At 44.2% G+C, this 26871-nt stretch overlaps 1 protein-coding gene across 3 annotated transcripts in view; it reads left to right on the top strand.

The window, feature by feature from the left end:
* FOXN3 (forkhead box N3) overlaps positions 1 to 26871 on the top strand; it is a 299791-nt gene that overhangs the window by 48940 nt on the left and 223980 nt on the right. The window contains exon 1 of one of the 3 annotated variants that reach the window (XM_077819246.1): positions 19557 to 19595. The exons of 1 other annotated variant lie outside the window; for it this stretch is intronic. The gene's annotated coding sequence lies outside the window, so the exon portion shown is untranslated. Of the gene's footprint in view, positions 1 to 19556; positions 19673 to 26871 lie in introns of those variants that run through there. One more of the 3 variants, XM_077819244.1, reaches the window with a different exon arrangement.

Below are 26871 nucleotides of genomic sequence, written 5' to 3'. Positions count from 1 at the left end.
ACTTCCCCTACCAATTCTTCCCTGTTTGTGAGCAGCAGGTCAAAAGGAGCACAGCCCCTAGTTGGTTCCTCCAGCACTTGCACCAGGAAGTTGTCCCCAACACTCTCCAAAACTTCCCGGATTGTCTGTGCACTTCTGTATTGCTCTCCCAGCAGATGTCAGGGTGATTGAAGTCCCCCATGAGAACCAGAGCCTGTGATCTGGAAACTTCTGTTAGTTGTCCAAAGAAAGCCTCGTCTACCTCATCCTCCTGGTCTGGTGGTCTATAGCAGACGCCCACCACGACATCACCCTTGTTGCTGTTGCCTCTAAACTTAACCCAAAGACTCTCAACAGGCTTTTCTCCAGTTTCATACTGGAGCTCTGAGCAGTCATACTGCTCTCTTACATACAGTGCAACACCTTCAGCTTTTCTCTCCCGCCTGTCCTTCCTGAACAGTTTATACCCATCCATGACAGTGCTCCAGTCATGTGAGTTACCCTACCATGTCTGTGTTGTTCCAATCACATCATAGTTCCTTGACTGTGCCAGGACTTCCAGTTCTTCCTGCTTGTTTCCCAGGTTTCTTGTGTTCGTGTACAGGCACTGGAGATAATTAGCCGATTGCCCTACTTTCTCAGTTTGAATCAAGAGGCCTCCCCTGTTGCACCCTCCTCCTTGTGTTTCCTCTCAGTATCCCACTTCCCCACTTACCTCTCGGCTTAGGTCACTGTCCCCCGGCGAACCTAGTTTAAAGCCCTTCTCACTTCTAAGGCTTGGTCTACACTCCAGAGTTAGGTAGAAGTAAGGCAGCTTATGCCGACCTATTTATCTCAGTGTCTACACTACAATGCTGCTTCCACCGAAGTAAGTGGGCCTGCTACACTGACATAATAACTGCACTTCCACCTCCATGTCAATGTAATTAGGGTGACACAGTATCTGTGTAGACACTGCGTTACTTATATCAGCTGTTGGCTGGAGGCCCCCACTTCAGGCTGACAGCCAGAGCCAGAGCTGAAATGTGAAATAATAGCAGCCATGAAACTGACAAGAATGTCAATTTAATTCCTGTTAGGTTCCCTGCTGTGAAATTGAGCCCTGCCCATTGGCTCAGAGCTCCAGCTGTCAGCAATGGGGCTGGGGGGCCCCCAACTTTGAACCTGGCACCCATCTAACAACGGTGGGGGCCAGCTGTGAGTCCCGTGCCTGTAGCTGAGGCTGCCCCAGAGTCCCACAATGCCCCACTTCAGTCAGTGGAAGCACTCCTGGTGAGGATGCACACCACTGACAGAAGAAGCAAGTGTGGACATGAACCACTGCTTTAATTACTGTGGTGGCTGTATGCTGACTTAAGTGTAGTGTAGTACAGATCAGTGGTTCTCAAAGACGGTCTGCCGCTTGTTCAGGGAAAGCTCCTGGTGGGCCGGACCAGTTTGTTTACCTGCCGCGTCCACAGGTTCGGCCAATCGCGGCTCCCACTGGCTGCGGTTCGCTGTTCCAGGCCAATGGGGCTGCAAGAAGGGAAGCCAGCATGTCCCTTGGCCCGCGCTGCTTCCCGCAACCCCCATTGGCCTGGAGCGGTGAACCGCAGCCAGTGGGAGCTGTGATCGGCTGAACCTGTGGACGCGGCAGGTAAACAAACTGGTCCGGCCCACCAGGGGCTTTCCCTGAACAAGCAGCGGACCAGCTTTGAGAACCACTGGTATAGATAAGCCCTAACTTCTGTAATACATTGTTTAATCCCACTTCCATTGTAAAGTTCATTTTATTGTTCTGATACTTTTAGTTGTTGTACCATGGTCAGGGAGGTTCCACAATAAAAATAGCTTCCCTAATATCTTCTGTTCTTTTTCTGTTTGGGACACATAGGGTCATACTTTCTCCAGAATGAAGACAATGGCAAAATTGTCATTGACTTCAGTTTGGAGCAGGATCATAAATTTTCCCCTAAGTTGCTATTGGAACTTGAAATTAACATGTTTTTTTTGTCTGCCAGCAATAATGTCAACATGGCATCCCTTTTTAAAAAATCTAGACCTTATATAAATTGTATCCTTTTTAATAACTAGGTGTCTGAATGGTGATTTAAAAAAAAAATCTGTTTGGATCTAGAGTATGAGTTCTAAGGTGGGTGAAGTTTGAGACCTAAATAAGTTGAAATAAGAATAGAATCCTGCAATTGCATTGTTTGCTTAGCTGGCTCCTTTTGTTTTGCTATAATGTGATCCATGCCTGTGGTTTTTTGCTTGATGATTTTGTAAACTTCTTGCATATCAATTGAGGTTTTGGAGATTTAGGGACACATGTCATTTTAGATGTTCAGATTTAAACACGGGACTATGATTTTGGAGGGATGAGTGTTTTTAAAATACAATTGTGACTTGTGTGTTGTAAACATGGTTTAAAATGGAGTTAAGATTTGAATCTTAACTCATCTGATCAGAGACAATCTTGACTTTCATGGGCAAGCATGAGAAACATTTTTTTAACCACTACCCCATCCTGTAACATATCTAGTTTCTGGTTACATGGTCACATTGCTCTCTGTGCACAATGCTGCTACTGAGCTACTGAGTTTATGTTAGGGTGGGTTAGTGAGATGATTCTCTGGATTCACATAAAACTTAACTGATGCATGATACATCAGAAATGTCTCCCCATGGCTCTCCTCTGGTTCCAGTTGAGCCTGGTGAACAGTTTGCATCAATTTACATTTTCAAGGTTCTTCATAAGAAAAGGTGCTAAACTTTTATTTATTTTTTAAATGGCAGCTGAGTTTTCCTTTATATTTCTTGTTCCCTTGAAATAGGGAGCCCAGGGCCTTGGGTTTTGCTGGGCCCAAAAGTAAGACTTCATCCTACTGTATCTCCCAGTGGCTTTTCTTTCCTCTTTTTCCCCTTAAAAGATGCAGCTGACACCTCTTGGAAAACATATTCTTCATTTTAAAGGGACATTCTTGGGTCTGTTTATCCTCTACCTTTCAGAAGCCTACAAAGGGCAATGTGGGCAGGGAAAAGAAGGGGTCCATATTTGTGGAAGACTGAGTTCTAGCCCCCAACACAATGTTTCTGGAGGTGGAAGGGGGGCATCGTGGTTTGCATGCACTTGAAAGAAATGGTCCATCCATGCCTATAAATATTACACTCTTCAGGTGAGAAACAAGTGACCAGGACCTCTGCCAGGCATATCATCCAAACAGCAGAAACACCTGCGCAAAAGTGCCCTTTAACATGCAATTGGGGCATTGGGTCAGTACTAACTCCGAGAAAAGAGAGCCATCTACTGAATCACTGGCCTAGAGATATTCTTGCAGTACCAAAGTATTCAAAAAAAAATTCCCCTGACTACTTTACTACCCCAACCCTGCTTAGCTTTTAATATCTGATGGGATCACAGCACAAGGTGCAATAGCTGCAGGCAAGGTACTGTTATGACAGATATATTACTGTAATAAAATTACAAATTTATTGCAGTCAGGAATCTAAGTATGTGCCCATAACTTTCAGTTCTGCATATTGTCCCAGTTAGCTGGTATATAAACTAAAATGAACTTTAGGATAAATTGATTACACTCCATTTACTATGCTGCTCCTTCCTATGGCTTTCAATCCTGGCTTCCTACGGCATTGTGAATAGTTGATAGGAACTATAGACACAAATGGAGATTTTTGTGTGGCTTTCAACAATATTGTATCTGTCAGCACCAACTCAAAAAGGCGTAATTTGTCATATCCAGAGCCAAATCTTGGGCCCATGTTGGTCCTTTACTGCCTCAAAAATTGATTGTATGCTGGGCCAAGTAATTCTGAAAAAGGGTGTGCCCGATAAAGAGGTGTGGGGAGCAATGGGAACAGGCATTTTCTCCATGAGGTGAAGAGCTGTTTGGGAGGATGGAGGTGCCAGGGTCAAAAGTTCACATATAGATCATGATGTAAGGATCCAAGGGTGCATGTCTAGAACCTAGGACTGTGGGGTCCCTGGCTCACTGACGTTCCCTGGGCTCCCTCAAACGAGATGGGTGAAGCAGCATCTCACTGGAAAGTCAGTTCCCACAGGAAGTTCTATTGACGTACCTAAGGCCTGCAGCTACCTGACTGGTGCACACCTGGTACTTAAGCTAGGAAGTGAGCTGGGTGGACTGTGTGAGGAACCATGCAGACTTCTTGCTGCTGCTATATTGGATCCTGCTCTTGCCTGCTTCCTGCTGCAAACCTGATCCAACCCTGTTCCTGATTCCTGCTCTGTTCCTGACCTGCTCCTGCTCTGTTCCTGATCCTTGCCTCTCCCTAGTTGCTGCCCATTCACCTTGCTCCTGACTATTGGCTACCAATCCTGGCTCTGGCTCTGGCATTTGGTATCTGACCCTGGTTCTAATCCTCGTCTTTGATTCCTGGTCTGGACTCTGGCTCAGCCCCAAGGCTTTGGTACTTAGCAGTTGACTCCAGCTCTGACACCTGCCTCTGTTCCCTAATTTGGATGCCGGCTGTGCTCACCAGACCTCAACTCCTACATCCCTGGTTCCTAACACAATCCTTCTCTCTCCACACATGATGTGTCCCCTGAGGTTAATACTTCACTAGGCCTTTAGTAATCTCGTCACAGCAGCCACAGGGGAGAGAGAAATTCTTTGGCAACCTCCGTCTATCAGAAGAATTCCACTAGGCTGACGTTGTTCCCCTAACATCATCCCCCAAAACTCAGGTGGGATGGAGTCATGGTCTCTGCCCATGGTCAGGGGAGTTGCTGAATGGCTATGAGGTGTAGGTGTGTGTGGAACCTTGCTGGGCCATGCAGTTCCATCCAGTTCTGGATTTCAGAGACTAGAGGCTGGGAGCAATGGCTTCATCCTTTCAATCACCTAGGCCCAGATTCTCAGAGGTATTTAGGTTCCTAGGTTCCATTGATTTCAGTGGAAGTTAGGAGCCATCTTTGAGGATCTGGGCCCTAGTACCCATACAGGTTCTAGGAGGGGTCTATGCTCTCCACTGCAGATCTGGCCAGTGCAGGATATAAGGGGGGTTGGGGGAGAGATTGTTCTGCTTCTTAACCCCAACTGCACCCACACAGGAGATCAACCACAGGTGAAGAACACGGAGCACACCGTCATCACTTGGAGAACCAGAACCACACTGGAGAGGACCCTGAAGGATGCCATCTGTTGCCAATATGTGGAAAACCTGAAACAGAAGCCGGACCAGGGCAAGGTCTTTGAGGTGAGATGCAAGTGGAACACCAGCAACCACTTCCTCCCTGGGGGCAGCTTCACCTAATTTGCTGACTGGAGGTTCATCCACTGGGCCCAGCTCAACTGCGTCCCGCTGAACGGAGCCATCCGCCACCAGAATCAGGACAAGCAATGCAGGAAGTGCAGCTATGCCAACGATACACTACCCCATGTCTTGTGTAGCTGCAAGCCGCGACAGAATGCCATCCAAGATTGCCTGGTCAGAGCCATCCCGCCACCTGTGGAGAAGGTTCTCTGGAACAGACAGCCAACTGTGACCAGACATTGTCATCACCAGTGAGGACCGAAAGAAGATCATCATGGTGGACATCACAGTGCCCTTCGAGAACAGGACCCCAGCTTTCCATGATGCCCGATCTCGAAAGCTGGAGAAATATGCCCTTCTGGCCAACACCCTGAGAGCTAGGGGCTACGAGGTCCAAACACACATGCTGATCGTCGGAGCCCTGGGCGCATGGGACCCCAGTAACGAGCAAGTGCTGAGAGAATGTGGAGTCGGTCAACACTATGCTCGGTGATGAGGCAATTCATGGTGTCGGACGCCATCAGGTGGTCAAGGGACATCTCCATAGAACACATCACCGGACATCGGCAATATCAGGAGGGATGAGCGTGAGTGCCGATGACAAGTACAGTCGGGAAAGTAACTCAAATACTTTGCTAATGGACTGTTTTTTCTCTAAATGGAAACCTGTCCGAAATTCTCAATTACTGAAGGACACTGATATATTTTGCTTTCTGCCACCAACTCTCTGTATAACTTTTTTCATGAATAATGTACCTGAATGCATGGATGCTAAATATCTAAACTGTATTCTTAAATTCATTCACCTACGTTTGGGTTAATGCTGATTATGCACTCTATGTATCTTACTACTTTAAAAACAAACTTTGTATTTGTGAATAATCTAAGCTCTATACCCAGATGTACAAACACTCTTTTCTCAACCTATGTATTATATAATTTTAACATTAGAGAGGCAGCGTGGGTGAAGTAATAACTTTTATTGGACCAACTTCTGGTGAGGAGAGAGACAAGCCTTCTAGTTTACACAGTCTCTTCTTCAGATCTAGGAAAAGTACTAAGAGTGTCACAGCTAAATACATGGTGGAACAGATTGTTTAGGATAAGTAGTTAACACACATTTCAAGGGACCATTCAAGCAGAAGTGGCATAGGCGCTGACTCCATAGGTGCTCCGGGACTGAAGCACCCATGGGGAAAAATTAGCGGGTACGCCGCACCCACCAGCAGCCAAGCTCCCCACTCCTCGCCTCCTTCTCCCTGCCCCCAGCACACTGCGTCCCCGCTCCTCCCACTCCCTCCCAGCGCTTCCTGCCCCCCGCTGCCTAACATCTGTTTGGCGGCACTTAGGACTTTCCGGGAGGGAGGGGGAGGAGCGAGAACACGGTGCGCTCAGGGGAGGAGGCAGAGAAGAGGCGAGGCAGGGGTGGGATTTGGGGGAAGGGGTGGAATGGGGGTGGGAAGGGGTGAGGACTTTGCGGAAGGGGTGGAATGGGGGCAGGGCGAGGGCAGTGCAGGGGCTGGAAGAGGCAGGGCAGAGGCGGGTGGGGGGGGTCGAGCACCCACCGGGAGGGTCTATTAACACCCCTCCCGTCATAAGGAAGAAAGTAAGGGGGGAAGCAGCTGGGAGTGGGAATTGCTAGTGCACTATAGATTAAATTCATAATGTTGATAGACACTGAAAATCATGGACTGACCACAGACACTGGTTTACAACAATCTATAACCCACTAACAACACCGCAGTTGCTTTCTCCCCACCCCATTCCTTTCCTCCCTGTGACTGGAGGGTGTTAATAGGCCACTTCTACTTGAATGGTCCCTTGGAATACGTGTTAACTACTTATGCTAAATCATCTGTTCCATCTTGTATTTAGCTGTGACACTTTGAGTAAATTTCCCAGACCTAGAATCATAGCATCATAGAAGATTAGGGTTGGAAGAGACCTCAGAAAGTCATCCAGTCCAACCCCTTGCTCAAAGCAGACCAACCCCAACTAAATCATCCCAGCCAAGGCTTTGTCAAGCTGGGCCTTAAAAACCCCTCAGGATGGAGATTTCACCACCTCCCTAGGTAACTCATTCCAGTGCTTCACCACTCTCCTAGTGAAATAATTTTTCCTAATATCCAACCTAGACCTCCCCCACTGCAACTTGAGACCATTGCTCCTTGTTCTGTCATCTGCCACCACTGAGAAAAGCCTAACTCCATCCTCTTTGGAACCCCCCTTCAGGTATTTGAAGGCTGCTATCAAATCCCTCCTCACTCTTCTCTTCTGTAGACTAAATAATCCCAGTTCCCTCAGCCTCTCCTCATAAATTATGTGCTCCAGCCCCCTATTCATTTTTGTTGCCCTCCGCTGGACTCTCTCCAATTTGTCCACATCTTTCTGTAGTGGAGGGCCCAAAATGGGACACAATATGACAGATGTGGCCTCACCAGTGCTGAATAGAGGGGAATAATCACTTCCCCCGATCTGCTGGCAATGCTCCTACTAACGCAGTCCAATATGTCGTTAGCCTTCTTGACAACAAGGGCACACTATACACTCATTGCCAGCTTCTCGTCCACTGTAATCCCCAGGTCCTTTTCTGCAGAACTGCTGCTTAGCCAGTTGGTCTCAGCCTGTAGCAGTGCACGGGATTCTTCCATCCTAAGTGCAGGACTCTGCACTTGTCCGTTTTGAACCTCTTCAGATTTCTTTTTGCCCAATCCTCTAATTTCTCTGGACCCTATCCCTACCCTCCTGCGTATTTGCCTCTCCCCACAGCTTAGTGTCATCCGTGAACTTGCTGAGAGTGCAAGCCATACCATATCCAGATCATTAATGAAGACGTTGAACAAAACCGGCCTCAGAACCCGCTGCCAACTAGACATCAAGCCATTGATCACTACCTGTTGGGCCCGACGATCTAGCCAGCTTTCTATCCACCTTGTAGTCCATTCATCCAATCCATTCTTCTTTAACTTGCTGGCAAGAATACTGTTGGAGACTGTATCAAAAGCTTTGCTAAAGTCAAGGTATATCACGTCCCCTGCTTTCCCCATATCCACAGAGCCAGTTATCTCATCATAGAAGGCATTCAGGTTGGTCAGGCATGACTTGCCCTTGGATTCCAAAAGCTTGTCTCTCACCAACAGAATCTGGTCCAATAAAAGATATTACCTCACCCACCTTGTCTCTCTAATATCCTGTGACTGACCTGGCTACAATTACACTGCATACAACAATGGATGGAATATGCCTTTTTATTTTGCATTTTTGGAATGTGTAATTGTTCACAATGGGTCTCTTTCACATTCTGAAAATCGTGTCGCAATTTCAACTTGAATTGCTTTCACGGAGGCTTCTGTTTAGATGATGAGTGCACCTGCTCTGGAGTCCCAGTGGCAATTGGGCTGTAACTGTTATGATCTTTTAAATACACTTAGGGTACCTGGAGCAATAAGAATTGATGATGGCACAATCTGGCATCACAGTGCCAGTTTTGTATTGTCTCAAAGCTGAGTTTTTTGGTTTTAATTACATTGTTTTGCCATTCATGAAGATTATGAATATTTGAACACATTGTAGAATTTGGACATATTTAATTAAATAAGGAACTTTGGTCATCTTGTGATTCTTAAGGTCCAACTCCTGTACTCCTTTTTCAGTTTTCACTATGTCAAACTACTGTTGAATTCAATGGAAGTCTTGCCAGAACCAGGACTGGAGAATTTGGCTCTGCCTAAATAAAGGAGAAGATCATTTGACCAGTGCTATTCATTTGTACACCAGCTCAGTCTCCTATTAAAAAGATATTAAATAAAAAGATTTTTTTTTAAATCTCTCCCAACCTGTCCTTGACCTAAGCAAATTTTTTTATCCAGGAGTTGGCCCACCAAATTAAAGGAGTTTCCTCTGGCTCATATGTTATCTGGAGCTTCTTACTGTCGATGTAATGAATAGATCAATTTAAACTTAAAAAAAAAGATTTCTTTCCTGCCTTAATTTTCTGCTGTAAGAAAAATAAATAAATAAAAAACTCCCAGGCATATCCCTCAGTTCATTTTACTTACCAGACTTGTACTGGTACCGGGTAGGTAACCTACAGATGGAGCTCAGACTAAAAATTCTTGGAAAGTATGAGTTGAATATGTGATAATGAACCAAAATTAACCACAGTTCAATTTACTATGAATCATCTTTTGGAGGTTTAATTGGACTCAAATGATTTGGCATTGTTGTTGTATCAGAGCTAGAATTGCTGGGAAATTAGAAACAAGTTGTTGCTGTCTAGGCAGGCAATGCAGCACCAGACAGAGAGCAGGAAAAGCTTGTGGTAGAAGAGGAGGCATGAGGACAAGCCTGACAGCACTTCCTGAAAGCTGCTTGAGATCTGAGTATCAGAGGGGTAGCCGTGTTCGTCTGGATCCGTAAAAGAGGCAAAGAGTCCTGTGGCACCTTATAGACTAGCAGATGTATTGGAGCATAAGCTTTTGTGGGTGAATACCCACTTCGTCGGATGTTTGAGATCTGAGGGCACTCAGCATCTCCACTGGGGTGTTCAGCACCCTGTAGGCCCTGCCCCTGGGTTTCAGGAAAGCCATTGATGGATGCTGAGTTCATTAGTGCTGGGCTTCATTCCATTTCTATGGCTTGTGCCAGTATCAAAAGATCCATAGGTAGTTAAAATGACCACAAAGAGGTGGAAGGCCTGGATTCTCATTTACTCTCCTCTAAGGTCCTTTCATGTGGTTCTGCCAGTGTAAAGAGGCCTGAAAGTGGGAGTACTGGGAACAGGTTTAAGGGAACATAAAGGTAAATGAGAATCAGCATCAGAATCTCTCCTTTCTGACAGGAATCGGTCAGCCCCAATGGGAACCATCAACATTTAGAACATACTTCAGAAGCCCCTTACATGCTTTCCTCACAAGAATAGTCTCATAGTCTTCAATCAGTGGGAATACTTGCCTGAGCGAGGCAAGAGGGATGTGGCCCCATGTGAGAGGGAGAGTTAAAATTATTTATTTGATTTGATTTTTATAGACTGGTGCACTGAGAGCCCTAAACACTGTACTGCACTATAGCCGAAAGAGATGGAAAATGGACACTGCCTTTTCTAGAGCCAGAATCATCATTATATAATAAGATTCTTTGGATTATGTTATCTTGATGCAAGGAGCTTTACGTAAGTGACTCTTATTAATGCCAATGGGAATTACTCAGAGAGATACAAATGCATCACAATAAGAATATGAGTCTTGGCATTTCACTATTAATATTTTAAGAACTGGCAAACAGATTCTCTCCTTCTTTAAGTCATGGAATCATAATCTAGGAATATTTTGAAAGAAAATCTGTGTTATTTTAGTTTGCTAAGAGGTTATGGGAAGGTGAACTTTTCATATTCATAGGTTCAAAAATAAATGAGTTTTCATATTTATATGGTACATTAACATCTATTTATCAGATCACAACTACAAAGACTTAACTGTCTGCTGACTATTAATAGATGCTGGGCCACATTCTGCATTTGGGTGCACCTGTGTATCCCTGTTACGCTGTGCAACACCAATGCTTCATTCGTATTTGGCAGCCACCAGATGACAGCAGATTTTGGATTATATTCAGCCCTGTTACATCCATTAATAATAGGCAGGAAGATGCAGAACTGAGATCAGAATTTGGCCAGTTGAGTTTTTAGACTAGAGCAAATAACTCAAATAGTTTTTTACTCTTGTAATGGCCACTGAAGTGGATAAAAAGGACCATATATTTTTGTGAATTATGATGGGAGGCAAACATTGCCCTTTTCTTGTTTCTGGGTCAACCTCCTTTCCTGTATTCAATTTGGATTTGGAAGATTTGGAGCTGGTCTCTGCAAATTTTTGTTTTTGCCTAAAAACTTTTTGACAGATTGCTAAAGTTTTTGCAAAGTTTGAACATTAGAGTCCGTGTTTCAGCAGCATGTATATTTTAGCTTCATATTTTGCTTTTAGTCTCATGTGCACAGGAGGGTATTAGTGGTTGGTGGCTATTAATTCACACTTTTTAGATTTTGCATTCCCCGAATGTTATTGCTTATGCTCTGAAAACAGTAGCAGCACTGTTTATCTGGTTATTGTAATTAGTTATTATTCATACATTACTGTAACGTCTAGGCTAATTATAATTATTTCTGATGGGAAGATTCCGTATCACATTTCCTTAATCCATTAGGCTTGTCCTGTCTTGCACCAAATATTGCTACCCAAGCTTGCATTCCATTTCTGCCTCCCTATATTGGATTCAGGTGGCTAGGCTGTTAAATTATCTGCCCTACACCATGTGACTGCTGCTCTGCCACCCTGACAGATTCTATTTTATCATCATCACGACTGATTTCATTTTTAAAGAGAGCCCATCCCTGTGATGTATCTGACTGTCATTTAGTTAGGATTAAAAAAGATTTAAATCCATTAAAAGAGAGGAACAAAACTCTTTACCCCTCTGTCTCACAAATCTGAACTGCTTGCTTTGGAAGAACCAGAGCGTGATGACACAATTCCTAGGTCATGCAGCCCAGCAATCCCGCTCGCCCAGAAGAAGGCTTGCTGGAAAAGGTAACTCTTGCTTCTAGCCCCCAAGGTGGTAATTATTGTGTTTAACTTGATCTCTGGTGACAGAGAATTCCAAAGCTATCGGTGCCTTGCTGAGAAGTCCCTGGCCTCAGATCAGTGAGAATAGATCTAAGATCTGTCAGTCTTAGTACCCCCATTAAATGCCTTTGCCAATCCTTCAGATATGTTGGCTCAAGCCCAATTAGGGATTTGAAGAACAAGGCCAGATCCTTGAAGTTTATCACTTACTAGATGGGTAGTCAGTGCAGAGAACTGGTATGATGTAATCCCCAAAATGTGTTCCCTTTAACACACAGGCTATAGCATATTATACCAACTGTAATTTCTAGATCGCCTTCAAGGGCAGCCTTGGGTAAAATGGTATTGCAGTAATCCATTCTAGAGGTGACCCAAGTGTTCAGTGGAGTGGCCATGGTTGTACACTTCTTCCCATCTGTGTTCAGTGGAGGCACCGTGTTACATTAGTTCTCTAACTTTACCAGAGGATATGTTAGTACAGTATCCCATCAGAGATAAAAGAACTACTGAATAAGTATCCTCTCTGATGATTTGTATGTTGAGCAGATAAGGATTTCACTCTGAGACTCCTGTCTGTAGCTACCAAAGAGAGTTGATAATTTACTGTCCAAGCATGTGATTTTTGTTTATGCATTACAGCATTCCAACTTTCTGATGTATTTTACCTGCTGCATGGGAAATTACACTAGAAATAAAGTACATAGTGTGACAAGGTCGGGCCAGATGGCTACAGAAGAGTATTAGAAGGCAGATATATTAGCCCCAGGTTAAGTAGGTCCCTTTTCCCTGGGTAAGGTAACAGGGAAGGTTCCAGAACAATCAGGAACCTTCTGGAAACAATTAAGGCAGACAGACTGATTAGAACACCTACAGCCAATCAAGAAGCTGCTAGAATCAATTAAGGCAGGTTAATCGGGGCACCTGGGTTTAAAAAGGAGCTCACTTCAATGTGTGGTGCGCGTGTAAGGAGCTGGGGGCAAAAGGCGCTAGGAGCTGAGAGTGAGAACGCGGACTGTTGGAGGACTGAGGTGTACAAGCATGATCAGACACCAGGAGGAAGGTCCTATGGTGAGGATAAAGAAGGTGTTGGGAGGAGGCCATGGGGAAATAGCCCAGGGAGTTGTAGCTGTTGCACAGCTGTTCCAGGAGGCACTCTAGACAGCTGCATTCCACAGCGCCCTGGGCTGGAACCCGGAGTAGAGGGCGGGCCCGGGTTCCTCCCAAACCTCCCAACTCCTGGTCAGACACAGGAGGAGTTGACCCGGACTGTGGGTTCACGAAAAGGGCCAATCTAAGAGCTGCCGTGAAGCTCCGAGCTGAGCAAATCCGCCAATAAGTGCAAGACCCACCAAGGTAGAGGAGGAACTTTGTCACAGTAGCTAGAATGACAGTTACATAGGTTACTTTTAAAGTCAGCAAATAATAAGGAAATGAAAAACCTCGAGCCAGGCAGTTCCAATTGCTTTGTTGATTAGTAATTTTAGTGGGCATAAAGGAAGTGTGGATGATGCAGTCAGAACTACAGCACCTCACAGTGGAATCTGGTAAATGTGGTTTGGAGCATTGGTTTCCATTTTTTTACAATATATTTAGTAGCTCAAAGCAGTTGAACATACCAGTGATTCTGTGCCAGTGTGAGAGTGTGTACAATGTTTCTAGAGTTATTGACTTGTCCAAGTAAGTTTACTTGAGTTTATTCTAAGTGCACAGATGCCACCTTTTTCACAGCTGCCTAAGCCAACGGCAACAGGACAGTCGTCAGCGGTGCGAGTAAATTAACTCATCTGGGTTTTGAACAAGTGATTTGGACAAAAAAGGAAAACATGCTGAAGTGCATTTATCTTAATTTGATTGAAATAAGTGGCTGACTTAGTTACTCACATGGCCACTATGTGTCTCTTAGTGTCTTTTTGGAAGATGTGGATGTCTTTTTGGAAGATGTGCTTTAGTCAAACCCAAGTTACTGGGCTCAGTACAGGAGTAGGAGTAACTGAATGAAATTCTACAGCCTATGTTATGTAAGAGGTCAGACTAGAGATCTAATGGTCCCTTCTGAGCTTAAAATCTATAAAAAGAGAATAAAAGGAGTCAGTGATTGTGCTCCTGTTTTGCTTCTTCATTATGCATAAAGAAGGCCTAACAAAATTTTTATTTTGTTTTTTCAAAAAAAGAAATGTTTTGCTTGGTTTTGGCTTTTTCCCCCTGCAAAAATATCAAGTCTTGTCTTCCCTGTTTTTGTTGGAGGACTTCATGGTGACTCACAGGCAGATTGGGAGCTTTCTCAGCCCACAGCCGAAGGGAAAGGTGTTAAATATTTAATAAAGAGACAGCTTTTCTCCCAAGTGTTTTGGTTTAAATAGGTGTTAACAAAAAACAAAACACAAAAAAATGTAGCAGTCTGACTAAAAATCACTTTCATCTCCAAGTAATCAGGCTTCCCTGGTATGGGTTCTCTGGTGGCTAGCAACCTTGACCCATGGCTGCTATCACTAGTTCAACTGACCTGAAGGTAGCATTAGAGGGAACCTAGTCTAAACAAGCTTCCTGAGGCTGTACCCATTTTTACCACTGTGTCAGGTTGACTTGATTTTATCAGGTTTAACTAACATGGTGGTGGAAACAGGTCTGCCCCACAAGATTAATCTACATTAGAGTTCTGGTCTGGTGCTAAGACTTGTTGAGCAGAACTGGTGATAACACGAGAGGAAATTCTTTGTTAATTTCCCCAGTATAGACGTGGCCATAGAGGTTTACAGTGTAGGCAAGATCTGAACTCTCTTCTCATACTCGCTCTCAAAACCGTTTTAGGATGTATTTTATTTATATACATGAGAAAGAAGCAAATAGTGCACATACCCACTTCCCTTCCCTTTTCAGGTTATATTTAAAAAATACACTTGACAGAATTATAAATGGTGTTTTTGTTGTAACCAATATTCAACACCAAGAAGAACCAACTGTTAGATAAAATGTAATTAATACTGTGCATAATATAAGCAATAATGTGCCTCAGCATCACTAGTGGATTTGAAATACACAACCCTGGTATCTCTCTTCTGTTGAGGCAGCAACTCCTCAACTTCTTGCACCTGCAGAGAGGAAAGCAAAGTAACAGTTGAGTGCCAAATCAATCGGAAATGGTCACACAACAAAAAGAGACAGGATGTTTCAGTCTTTCACTACAAAGTGTACGGAAACATGAATACTTGCTGGGCAACTGTAGTTAGTGATCCAGGATTAAGACTGTCTCAGTACTGAGCAGCTGGGTGATGAGAAGTATCTTATGTCCACTGCAGCTGGGAGCAACCCGTCCAGTCCACATAGACAGACTCTTGCTAGTTCATTTCAAGCTAGCCTGCAGCACTGTGAACGTTGCAGCCCGGACGGAGGCTCAGGCTGGCCACCCGAGCTCAGACCCAGGGTGGGTCGATTGGCCTTGAGAACCCAAGCTGCCACTTGAGCTACAATGTCCGTGTTACTATTTGTAGTGTACTAGCTTGAGCTGAGCTAGCATGATTCTGTTTGCCCGGGCTGGAAGGCAAACTCCCAGCGGCAGTGTAGACGTACCTTTAGTGCCTCTCAGTCACGACATGGAGGCCCAGATCCTCTAAGACAGTGGTTTTCAATCGTTTTTCATTTGTGGACCCTGACAAAATTCTAACTTTCCCTTTGGAAATATAAGGCATAGACCACAGGTTGAAAACCACTGTTCTAAGGTATTTAGGTGCCTGATTCCCACTGGGGAGTTTGTGTGTGTATAATAAGGCCTGTGCCTTAGAGGATCTGGGTCCTAGTGCCATCCCAACATGTCAGATTTCTTTTTTTTTTTTTGGCTTCTTCTGAAGGCGACTGGAAAGAGGAAGAAAAAGAGACTCAAATACAGGTACATTGGTGTCTGTGTCATGCAGACACTGTAGGTCAGGTTTTCCCCCCACTGTTTTATTCCAGATATGTATGCATTGAAAGTCCAGAAGTGCTTAACTCTGTGGAATTTAAAATCCTTTGGTGAGACAGCCTACAGAATGAACATTCTCCTGAAGAATTTTATAAACTGTGCAGTCTCTTCCTCTTGTAGAGTTTATAAAAACTGTACATTTGAGGCCCAACTCTTATGGAAAAGTCCTATTGAATTTAAAAGAAAGTGATCTTTCTATAGACTGGTTGACCCATCCTTTGAGAAGTGCTTCCTTCCCCCCATAGACTCTTTAAAGTTATGATGCTGGAAGTTCTGTGCTGGCCTGTGTTGAGTAAGGGGAGAGCTAGACTGTCACAGATCTCCTAACCCCCTATTAGTTGAAAGAGAAGAGGGCTACCCCATCAGGCTGTGTTACTGTATATAGGACCTTAGTGGAATTAGATGACTTTTTATAGAGTCACAAAATCCTGCTTGTAGCTGTCCATCGCATGCCAGAATTTGTGGGGATATTTCAGTCCAGATCTTTGTCCCGTGTTTTTGGGAGGAAGGAAGGTCCAATGGTTAGGTGCTCAGCTGAGACATAGAAGACCTGTGCTTAATTCCCTGCTCTGCCACAGACTTCTGCTGTGGCCTTGGGCAGCTCACTTAGTCTCTCTGTGCTTCAATTCCCTATCTGTAAAATGGCGAGTTCTCCTTACCTCACAGGGTTTTGGGGAGGCTCTCAGATACTGTGGTGATGGGAACCATACAAGTACCTAAAACATGTACTTTGAAATAGCAAAGAATTTGTACTGGCATCATGGAAGATGTAAGAAGCTTTTACCAAGGTGCACCCTAGTGAAAAGATGAATGAACTGTTTGAGAACTCAAAATACGTCTCATTTGAAGAAACTGACAGGAGCAGTCACCAGTCTGCCTCTGAGCAGATTGATAGACATGACTGCCTCATTCACTATCAATTGACCAAATTTCCTAATACTCCAATGTCAGTTTCTTTGATGAAAGGCTGGTTCAAATACCAAACTGTTGAGTACTGGGGATAAGGGATTAGATTTATAGTGTAATCTTCTACTAACATCCCTCTTGATCCAGAGACCAGGCTTTAAAATGTGTTCTTTCTTACCATAAGACTGCAATGTCAAGAAGAGCAGACAAATGCCTCTCACCCACCTTTGGCGGCAGTGATCCTGTTACTGGCCCAGTGTTGTTAGTTCTGGGTAGGGTAGTTAAACACTTAAAGGGGCAATTGGACTTTCACAGCTGTATCTGATTTAAAAGATTTGTGTTCAGTTGGGCCCCTCTTACTAAGCCATCAAAACTCAGGACCCAAATGTCCCTCTTCCCCTGATTAGAAAATCGAGGGGAAGGGACTAACAGAGAGGAAATCTCTCCAATTGTTTTTCAGAATTCCTGAGATCCACATGGAATTTGTGACATCAGTGGGAAGCAGGCCATCTACGCAAAGGCCCAATGCTTCTGTACATACTCTGCCTTATGCCTCCCTGGCACTGCAGCTGCCAGGACTTCTGCAGATCATGGCGATCCCCAGCACTCTTCTTAAAGGAAAATTCTCAATGCAGAGGGGGATGGGAGAAGGGGCTCAGAAGTGCAGTACAGCCTCAGACTGTGTGGCATTTCCATCCTGAGTTCTGCAGGAACAGTGGGAATATGGTGTCCATCTACTGTTCTGACTTACCCACTGCCTGTTCCCTTGCCAGGCACAGATCCAAGGACCCCTCAAGAACCTCTACAGAGTCCAAGGGAAGGGGTACTGCTGCTCGGGAGGTGGCTGACCCCCTTGTCTGCAGCAGTGCCCTAGGGTTCTCCCCACATGCAGACTTCAGGGACTCATTGGGGCCAGTTAATTTTTTGAGGCCAAATCCTGCTCACTGTACCCATGCAAAACTCCCACTGATGTCCATGGGAGTTTTGGGTGAGTAACAGATTTGGCCCTTGTCATCTAGCCATTAAAAATGTGTTGGGTGTCTCTGCTGGCAAACCATGACAAAGATGATTTAGATGGAGGAGCACATTCACTGTATGTGTGCTTAATGCAAGAGAGAGACAGTGAATTCCATCCAGACAGATGTGCTGAAATGACTCCAGCAGTGAGGTGTAATTAAATCTTTACAGGTGAGTTATGTCTCCTAATGTGGGTATATACAGCAATCACTAAAGAAAAAAGTCTCCCTTAGTCCAGACATTGCCCCCGGTGAGCTCCCGGTAGTGAAGGCCTGCCATTTATTATGTTTAATGGTGAAGCCTGAAATATTCAGAAGTCATCACATGGTAAATTTGGAGGGTGATATTGGAATTTGGGGCAAACAGAAGAAGCAAAGAGGATTATGTGAGTATGAATACTGGCCCATGTAGTCCCCATGCCCAGCTGTGCTGTTCGGAATGGGGAAAAGCCATAGAGAAATCTGGGGTGGAGCCCTGTGGGGGAGATAAATGGCCAATTGGGATACATTCTTCTAGGCGAGGTCACCTTTCCACCTCTGTCAAATAACCACGCAATCTGGGACTGTGTGGAAAATGTGGGCAGGACCAGAGGTAATGGGGAGGAGCCACACTAAGTAGAATGTTCCCCTTTCCTCAAAACTGGGACTGACCCAGAGTTAAACTCAGACACAAGTGAATGCTCCCCCCACATTCAGTGTCTCTCCTTTCAGGAGTGGCAGAGCACAGTTGGGGCAACAAGACAATGGCAGCTTGGCTACTGGTTTTGCATTGCTCCATGGGTGGTGGTAGCTGGGAAAGTGCCTCCTTGCACTGAGCCATGCCTATCTCTAGGCCTTCATGCCATTTTCCAGACTGCTTCTGTGCAGTTTGTACACTAGCAGGGAGGTTTATGGGCCAAAGTTCAGTTTGCACCCCATTACTAGGTGCTCCTAATCTGTGAAGGTGCAACTGCTCAATGGCAAGGACAAATTGGCCCCAGAGAACCCCCGGCCTTGTCAAGTGCCTCTACCAAATTACAATTTACGTCAGTTCATAAGCATTTATAATACAATAACTCTTTGTACTTCTACAGCCCCCTCCATTTATGGATCTCAAAGCATTTTAACACAAAGAATGACACCTCAACACACCCCAGTGAAGTCAGGAAATATTATCCCAGTGTCACAGATGGGTAAGCAGTAGCACAGTGAGATGCAACGACTTGCCCAAAGTCATACAGGAAGTTGGCACCTGTGCTTTAACTACTAGACCATGCTTCCCCTTGTTTACTACAACTTTAGGGGGGAGGGAGAAGCTGATATCTTGGTTCCACTTTAGAAAGTTCTTGCCTGGCCCAGAACAGATGACGCTCTGCTATAGCATCTCCAAGCCCAACGTGACAGCTGTTCTGTCAGGCTAAAACCCTGCTCTGCAACTGAGTTCTGCATTATTCTTGTTCCTTTGTCCTACCCTAACCAAAAAAAGTGAAGTTGTCCATCCTCCCAAGTGAAGTTTTTGCAGGGTGTAGGAACCGGTGATGCTCTGATATAAAGCATGGGGCTTGTATTGTTTCAACAATGGTATTTTCAGGTGTTGCCATATGTATTTAGTCCATCATTTGATAATGTGAAAAAAAAAATGAAAGCAGTGAGAGACAAAAGGAGAATGAAGATGAATGTTAGTGTTCCCCTGGGGTTCATGGCTGAAGGAATTAACACAGCTTGGCACTCTACCCTAGCTGTGTTTGTTTCCATGGCAACAGCTACGTACATGTTTCAGACTATCTACAGTGACACAGTTGCAGAAATAGTAGCTTGCAGGTTTCTGATATCGCATCAGTGGGCAGGCAGCACACACTAGACTAAGTAAGTGTAAAAGAATTTAAAATATCGCTCTGGATTCAAATGTATATTAATTTGTACGAGTTCATCTAATCAATAGGGTAAGTGTTTGCAGCATTCCACTTGGACATTGGAATGTATGGTCAAAGTTGAAAAGTTAAAGGAGGCCGTTTAAGCAGTTTTCATTTATTTGGTCAATATGATTGAATGTAAATAAACGTGACTGAATAAAGAGAAGGAAAATACCTTTCCAAGGAAATCTCTAGGAAGTGTGTGGTCACTGGAGGGCTGGGTTTTGCTGTCGTACAGACAGAGGCTGTAAATAGCTGAGTCTTAAAACAAAATCTTATTTATTGCTGAATGTTAAAGTACTTTAGACTTTACAGCAACTAATCCTTTAATGTCTCATTGAAAAGACAGTTGTAAATAAGATAGACAGGTGAGCTGATTATTAGTGCAATTAGAGAAAATTTGGGACTCCATTGTCTTTTCTGAAAGCTCTTGTAAATATCAGTTCCGTGTACTGTACTGTATACGTTAGATGACCCTGGTTTGTCTTTGACATTTTCTGTTACTTTTTATTGGCATCTACATTTATTTTATGCCACCAAGTCATATACTAGGTTATGTATATATTACTTCAGGTTTTTTTAGAAGTGATATACACTTGTGAAGCATGTTACTGATTGAACTGGAATTTGGGAGGAGGCAATGTAAAACATACAAATGTATACTGATCAGAAAAAAATCCTTTATATCTGTTTATTAGAACAGGTGTTAGATGTACAGATTTTAGCTGTTACATTAACACTATGAACTTATTTAAATGCTTGGCAGTTCTGCTTTTATATTGATTCTTTTAATGTCAAAATATGTTATGTCTGTTATTAATCAGTGGAAAATTATGTCTTTAATTTACCATTTTGACTGTTAGGGAAGCAATTAAAGAGAATATAAAACTGTAGACTAATTCTGTTTAATCTTTGTTTCTCTAGGAAGTATATGTTTTCTACCAACTTGATGTCCACCAAAGTGGATTGCTAAGTGATGCACTCCAAACAACTTTTCTGTGATTATTGTTATAGGGAGAGGAGTGATTACATACAATGTCTGTTTGCTACAGATTTACTATGTACTTACTGTGGGCTAGATTTTGCCTTTAGGCACATTCCTCAGTAATGGGTATCACCAGGGAGAATTACACTGTCACCAGGGGGAGCACTGAGAGTCTGTGTGCCTCAAAAAGAAAAGGAGTACTTGTGGCACCTTAGAGACTAACAAATTTATTTGAGCATAAGCTTTCGTGAGCTACAGCTCACTTCATCGGATCTCCTTTTCTTTTTGCGAATACAGACTAATACGGCTGCTACTCTGTGCCTCAAAGACACCCTTCTAATGAAGTTTCATTGAGGTTTCCCTCTTGCACTGGGGAGAAGGGAGGAGTATTTTGCTAAAGCCTTTAAAAGGGTGCTGTGTGCTTTCCTTATCCCTTGCCACACATTTGGGTAACTGTGCTGGCCAGCCTGTAGGGGGCAGAGACATGATTCCATTCACTCCCCACTACTCCCTCCCTGCTTACTCGCTTTAGGGGGTGAGCATCAGAGATGTATCCCTTGTTCTTCCCTTATACCCAGTGCTGCATTTGGGGAATGTCTCCTCTGGATGGCCATATTAGGCCAAGGCAGAATCTAGTCTTTTACTGCTTCCAAAGGCCAAGTATGCATCCTTGATTATTATAATTCTTTAGCAATCAACTGTGGGGCTTGATTCCGTCCCACTGAAGGGAGTAAGAGTTTTGTCACTGTTTTGGTTACTGGACTCGCTAGCATGTGCGCTACCTGCATACTCTCTAGAAAACTGGGTATGGTCCAATAGGTCCAAAAATATGCAGTCCTGAGAAGGCTGTTTCATAATGGCATTTTCGTGACAAAGGCTTTTTTCTTGTTTGCGTGAGTCTGAAATGTAAGTTCTTATGCAGCACCTTTGGAAGTACAAAGAACGCAACTTCTCTTGAACCCGAGAGTCTTGCAGATTTGCAAAACCCAGAATACAGACACATGGAATTAGGCTTGTGTTTTTCATTTATGGAAAAATTCTTATTGTATGTAGCCTATGGACCAAATTCTGCTTCCATTGACACCATGGAGTTACTCTTAAATATGAATAACAGAATGCGCCCTGTGATTCTAAGCATGTTAATTTTGACACAACTGTGTACCTAGTATGTTTTGAACCACAGTGTGGACAACGCTAAAAGAGGCGCTGACTCCGTGGGTGCTCCAGGGCTCAAGCACCCCTGAAAAAAAATAGGGGGTGCTCAGCAGCCACCAGCCCCTCCTGTTTGGCATCCCTGGGGCTGGCCACTGATCAGCTTTCTGTTGGCTGGTGGGAGGCACCCAGGGGAGGGCAGAGAACAGAGAGTGGTGGGTGGGTGGGGGGCCTTAGAGAAGGGACGGAGTGGGGACAGGAAGAGGTCGAGTGAAGGCAGGGTCTCGGGGGAAGGGACAGAATGGGGGCAGGGCCTCAGGATGGAGCAATGGTGGAGCACCCAGCGGGAAAAATAAAAGTCAGCGCCTGTAAAGAAACTAATTCAAATGCACCCTTGATTTGAGTAATTGATTCCATTGTAATTTACCTTTTGGTGAGAAACCTAATAACCTGTCTATCAATAGACTCCATTATATTACTTAAATATAATTTCTGAAGAGGCCAACAAGGAGAATCTTATTCTATAAAGAAATGAACAAAAGTAAAATATGCCAACTCCTGAATGATCTGATTATCAAATCGACATATTCAGCATGCCTATTCTAGTGTAAATCGTCTGTCGGCAGCACATCCAAATATTTATATACTTTGACTTATATCAGATTATAGCTACTACTGTGATACTGACATTCATAACAGACTTTATATTTAGCAGTCATTTTTATTGTCTTTTTGTGCTTTTATTAATATTTTGCACATATTTCTCCAGCCATATCAAAGTGCTTTACTAAGGTGGGTAAGTAGTATCCTTATCTTACAGTGGGGAAACTGAGGCACAGAGTGGTTAAGTGACTGACACAAGGTCACACAACGTCTGTGGCACTAGATCTAGAACCCTCATTCTCCTCACACTAGCCTTTGGACCATGTTGCCTCCCAATTAATTGGTCTCGTTCCATTTCAAACTCCAGTTGAATCTTTATTTAACTCTATCTGAAACTATTATCTTCTGAAATGACTATACTGTATATAAAACAGTCATTGTCAAACAATCTAATATGACTAATTATGTTTAATACTAATATCATTGGCATATCATTAAAATCAATAGTGGACTTTAAACTAATCCTCAAAGGGCACCAGAAGTAACCTTAACAATGTATTAATAATCACATCATTGAAGAAATACAGTAGCAGACATTAGCTCTTTGTAATGTGCTTTGAAATCTGCTGATGAAAACCACTTCATAAGAGCTAAATATTATTGTTATCATCTGTATCAGTGTGGCCCCAAAGTGCTCAGGCATTGCTTTGGAAACATATCATAGAATATCAGGGTTGGAAGGGACCTCAGGAGGTCATCTAGTCCAAACCCCTGCTCAAAGCAGGACCAATCCCCGATTAAATCATCCCAGCCAGGGCTTTGTCAAGCCTGACCTTAAAAACTTCCAAGGAAGGAGATTCCACCACCTCCCTAGGTAACGCATTCCAGTGTTTCACCACCCTCCTAGTGAAAAAGTTTTTCCTATTATCCAACCTAAACCTCCCCCACTGCAACTTGAGACCATTACTCCTTGTCCTGTCCTCTTCTACCACTGAGAATAGTCTAGAACCATCCTCTCTGGAACCACCTCTCAGGTAGTTGAAAGCAGCTATCAAATCCCCCCTCATTCTTCTCTTCTGCAGACTAAACAATCCCAGTTCCCTCAGCCTCTCCTCATAAGTCATGTGTTCCAGACCCCTAATCATTTTTGTTGCTCTTCGCTGGACTCTCTCCAATTTATCCGCATCCTTCTTGTAGTGTGGGGCCCAAAACTAGACACAGTGCTCCAGATGAGGCCTCACCAATGTCGAATAGAGGGGAATGATCACGTCCCTCGATCTGCTCGCTATGCCCCTACATATGCACCCTCCTTTAAAGGGACAGTATTTGACAAAGCTAAATATCCTCCCCATTTTACAGATCAGGAATGTCAAGGTTCCTCCCCCACTCTGAACTCTAGGGTACAGATGTGGGGACCTGCATGAAAAACCTCCTAAGCTTATCTTTACCAGCTTAGGTCAAAACTTCCCCAAGGTACAAAATATTCCACCCTTTGTCCTTGGATTGGCCGCTACCACCACCAAACTAATACTGGTTATTGGGGAAGAGCTGTTTGGACACGTCTTTCCCCCCAAAATACTTCCCAAAACCTTGCACCCCACTTCCTGGACAAGGTTTGGTAAAAAGCCTCACTAATTTGCCTAGGTGACTACAGACCCAGACCCTTGGATCTTAAGAACAATGACCAATCCTCCCAATGCTTGCACCCCCCTTTCCTGGGAAATGTTGGATAAAAAGCCTCACCAATTTGCATAGGTGACCACAAACCCAAACCCTTGGATCTGAGAACAATGAAAAAGCATTCAGTTTTCTTACAAGAAGACTTTTAATAAAAATAGAAGTAAATAGAAATAAAGAAATCCCCCCTGTAAAATTAGGATGGTAGATACCGAACAGGGTAATTAGATTCAAAACATAGAGAACCCCTCTAGGCAAAACCTTAAGTTACAAAAAAGATACACAGACAGAAATAGTTATTCTATTCAGCACAGTTCTTTTCTCAGCCATTGAAAGAAATCATAATCTAACAAGTACCTAGCTAGATTACTTACTAAAAGTTCTAAGACTCCATTCCTGGTCTATCCTCGGCAAAGACAGAATATAGACAGACACACAGACCCTTTGTTTCTCTCCCTCCTCCCAGCTTTTGAAAGTATCTTGTCTCCTCATTGGTCATTTTGGTCAGGTGCCAGCGAGGTTACCTTTAGCTTCTTAACCCTTTCCAGGTGAGAGGAGCTTTCCCCTGGCCAGGAGGGATTTCAAAGGGATTTACCCTTCCCTTTATATTTATGACAAGGAAACTGAGGCATAGAAAGGGGAAGTGGCTTGTTCAAGGTCACCTAACAGGACAGTGGTACAGAATCCATATCTTCTGAGTCCCAGTCCAGTGCTCTATCCAATATTCCACACTACCTCCCACAGCTGGCCCATGAAGGCCCCCCTCAGTACTTCTGCTTCCATTTTCTCAAATATTGGCAAAGCCACAAATAAACGGAGAGACACATTGAGGTAAAAACAGATTTTGGTATGAAATGTTTAAGAAGCTGTTGTTAAGTAAAAAAACAACATTAAGGTTGACAGAGTCCCTTTAAGTGGAACTCTTATTTTGCTGTGTGCATTTGTTTTCTCTTGCTTACTAAAGGGATAAAGTGCAATCCTGGTTTCAGAGAGAGATGGCTGATTAATCCCTCTGCCAGGTACATATGGAAATAAATTAGCAAATGGTGCATCTGGGATTAAACTACTGCAGAGATGATAAATTATTGCCATCTTCCATGGCTGTATTACTGAGGCTTCAGTGGGTTCCCCAGTACTCAGTTACTTACTATTCACATGATATCACCATGGTTATGGCATAGAAACTGCCTACATTTTAAGCAATTTGCTAGGATATGCTAGTGTAGGCACAGATTCTGGTCAGCCAGTAAATGACTAGTAGGGGGATATATGCAAAGAGATTCACTCACCTACTTCCCCTTGTGCCACCACACAAGCTTCAGCTAGAATCTTTATGAGAAGTGTAATCCCTGCTCTATTCTCATACCCTAATGGGTGGTGGGTGCCTGAAAGGGGCTAGGGTGGGTGAAGGTGCACCACAGTTCTGCTCCCTAGTGAATAGGTGCATTATGCTACACCCTCTTCACAGGTCCACCGTAGCGAGTGCCGCAAGTCCTCTCAGGGATTCCAGCTGCTATGTGGCCCCTCTCAGTACAGAGTGCAAAGTCTATCTCTTTATTAATATCAAGTAGTGCTGGTTCCAAAGTGGAATGCAGAAATCAACATCCCCTCCCCATGCACACATCACAAACTTCAGATCTGGATTGTAGCTCCAGACTGCACAGCTGTACACCTGTCTCTGCAACAAACATGGAATCTAAACACTCTCAAACTCTGGCTTCGTTTGAATTTGGATTCGAATCTAGATCCGAACTTCTCAGCTCTCTGAATCCTAGTCCTCTTAATCTTCCCCTGTCTTCATGGGCCATGGAGAGAACAGGATTGCCTCTGTTTTTAACACTTGCAGATCTGCAGTGAGATGATGACTATAATAAAATCTCCTCATGCTTTAGGGCTTCTGCTTGTTGCCTGCAAGAATCAGAAAGAATTTCCCCCCCGATGCACAATTTGCCAGATGTAATATGAGTTAGCTTTTTTTCACCTTCCTCTACAGGGATTGGTCACAGCTGGAGATGGAACACCAGACAGCATGGACTGGTGCTCTGAAGTAGTACAAAGAATTCTTTTCCTATATGCCTGGCTGATGTGTCTTGCTCACATATGCTGATTGCCAGATTTGGGGTTAGAAAGGAATTCCCCCCCCCCCCCGTCAGATTGGCAGCAACGTTGGGAGTTTTCCACCTTCCTCAGCAGCACAGTGTGTGGTTCCCCTGCTGGCATCACCTAATCCCCTGCTGGGCACTCCCCACCTAATCAGTTCCTGCCATTGCAGGGGCTAAGGCATCAGGGTCACCTCCGTCTCTCCCATTCTCTGTCTCTGGCACACAATAATTTTGTCTCCTGAGGACTGAAATGCTTTAATTTAACTGAAGTCTTTGGGCTCAATATAGGGGTATCTGGGTGAAAATTAATGGCCTGTGCTATACAGGACGTCAGACTAGACCAGTGGTTCCCAGATTTGTTCCACCCCTTGCGCAGGGAAAGCCCCTGGTAGGCCGGGCCAGTTTGTTTACCTGCTGCGTCCGCTGCTCCAGGCCAGTGGGAGCCGCTGGAAGCAGCGGCCAGTACATCCCTCAGCCCACGCCACTTCCAGCAGCTCCCATGGGCCTGGAGCAGTGAACCGCAGCCACTGGGAACCGTGATCAGCCGAACCTGTGGACGCGGCAGGTAAACAAACTGGCACGGCCCGCCAGGGGCTTTCCCTGCACAAGCGGTGGAACAAGTTTGGGATCCACTGGACTAGATGATCACAATGGTCCCTTCTGGCCTTAAACTCTATGAAACTGTGAAAAGCTCAGGTGCGTCTATATTT

The sequence above is a fragment of the Eretmochelys imbricata genome, chromosome 6 (genome assembly GCF_965152235.1).
Source record: "Eretmochelys imbricata isolate rEreImb1 chromosome 6, rEreImb1.hap1, whole genome shotgun sequence".
NCBI lineage: Eukaryota > Metazoa > Chordata > Testudines > Cheloniidae > Eretmochelys > Eretmochelys imbricata.
Note: the sequence above shows the minus strand (reverse complement) of the source record. Positions and strands in the feature narration are given on the sequence as shown.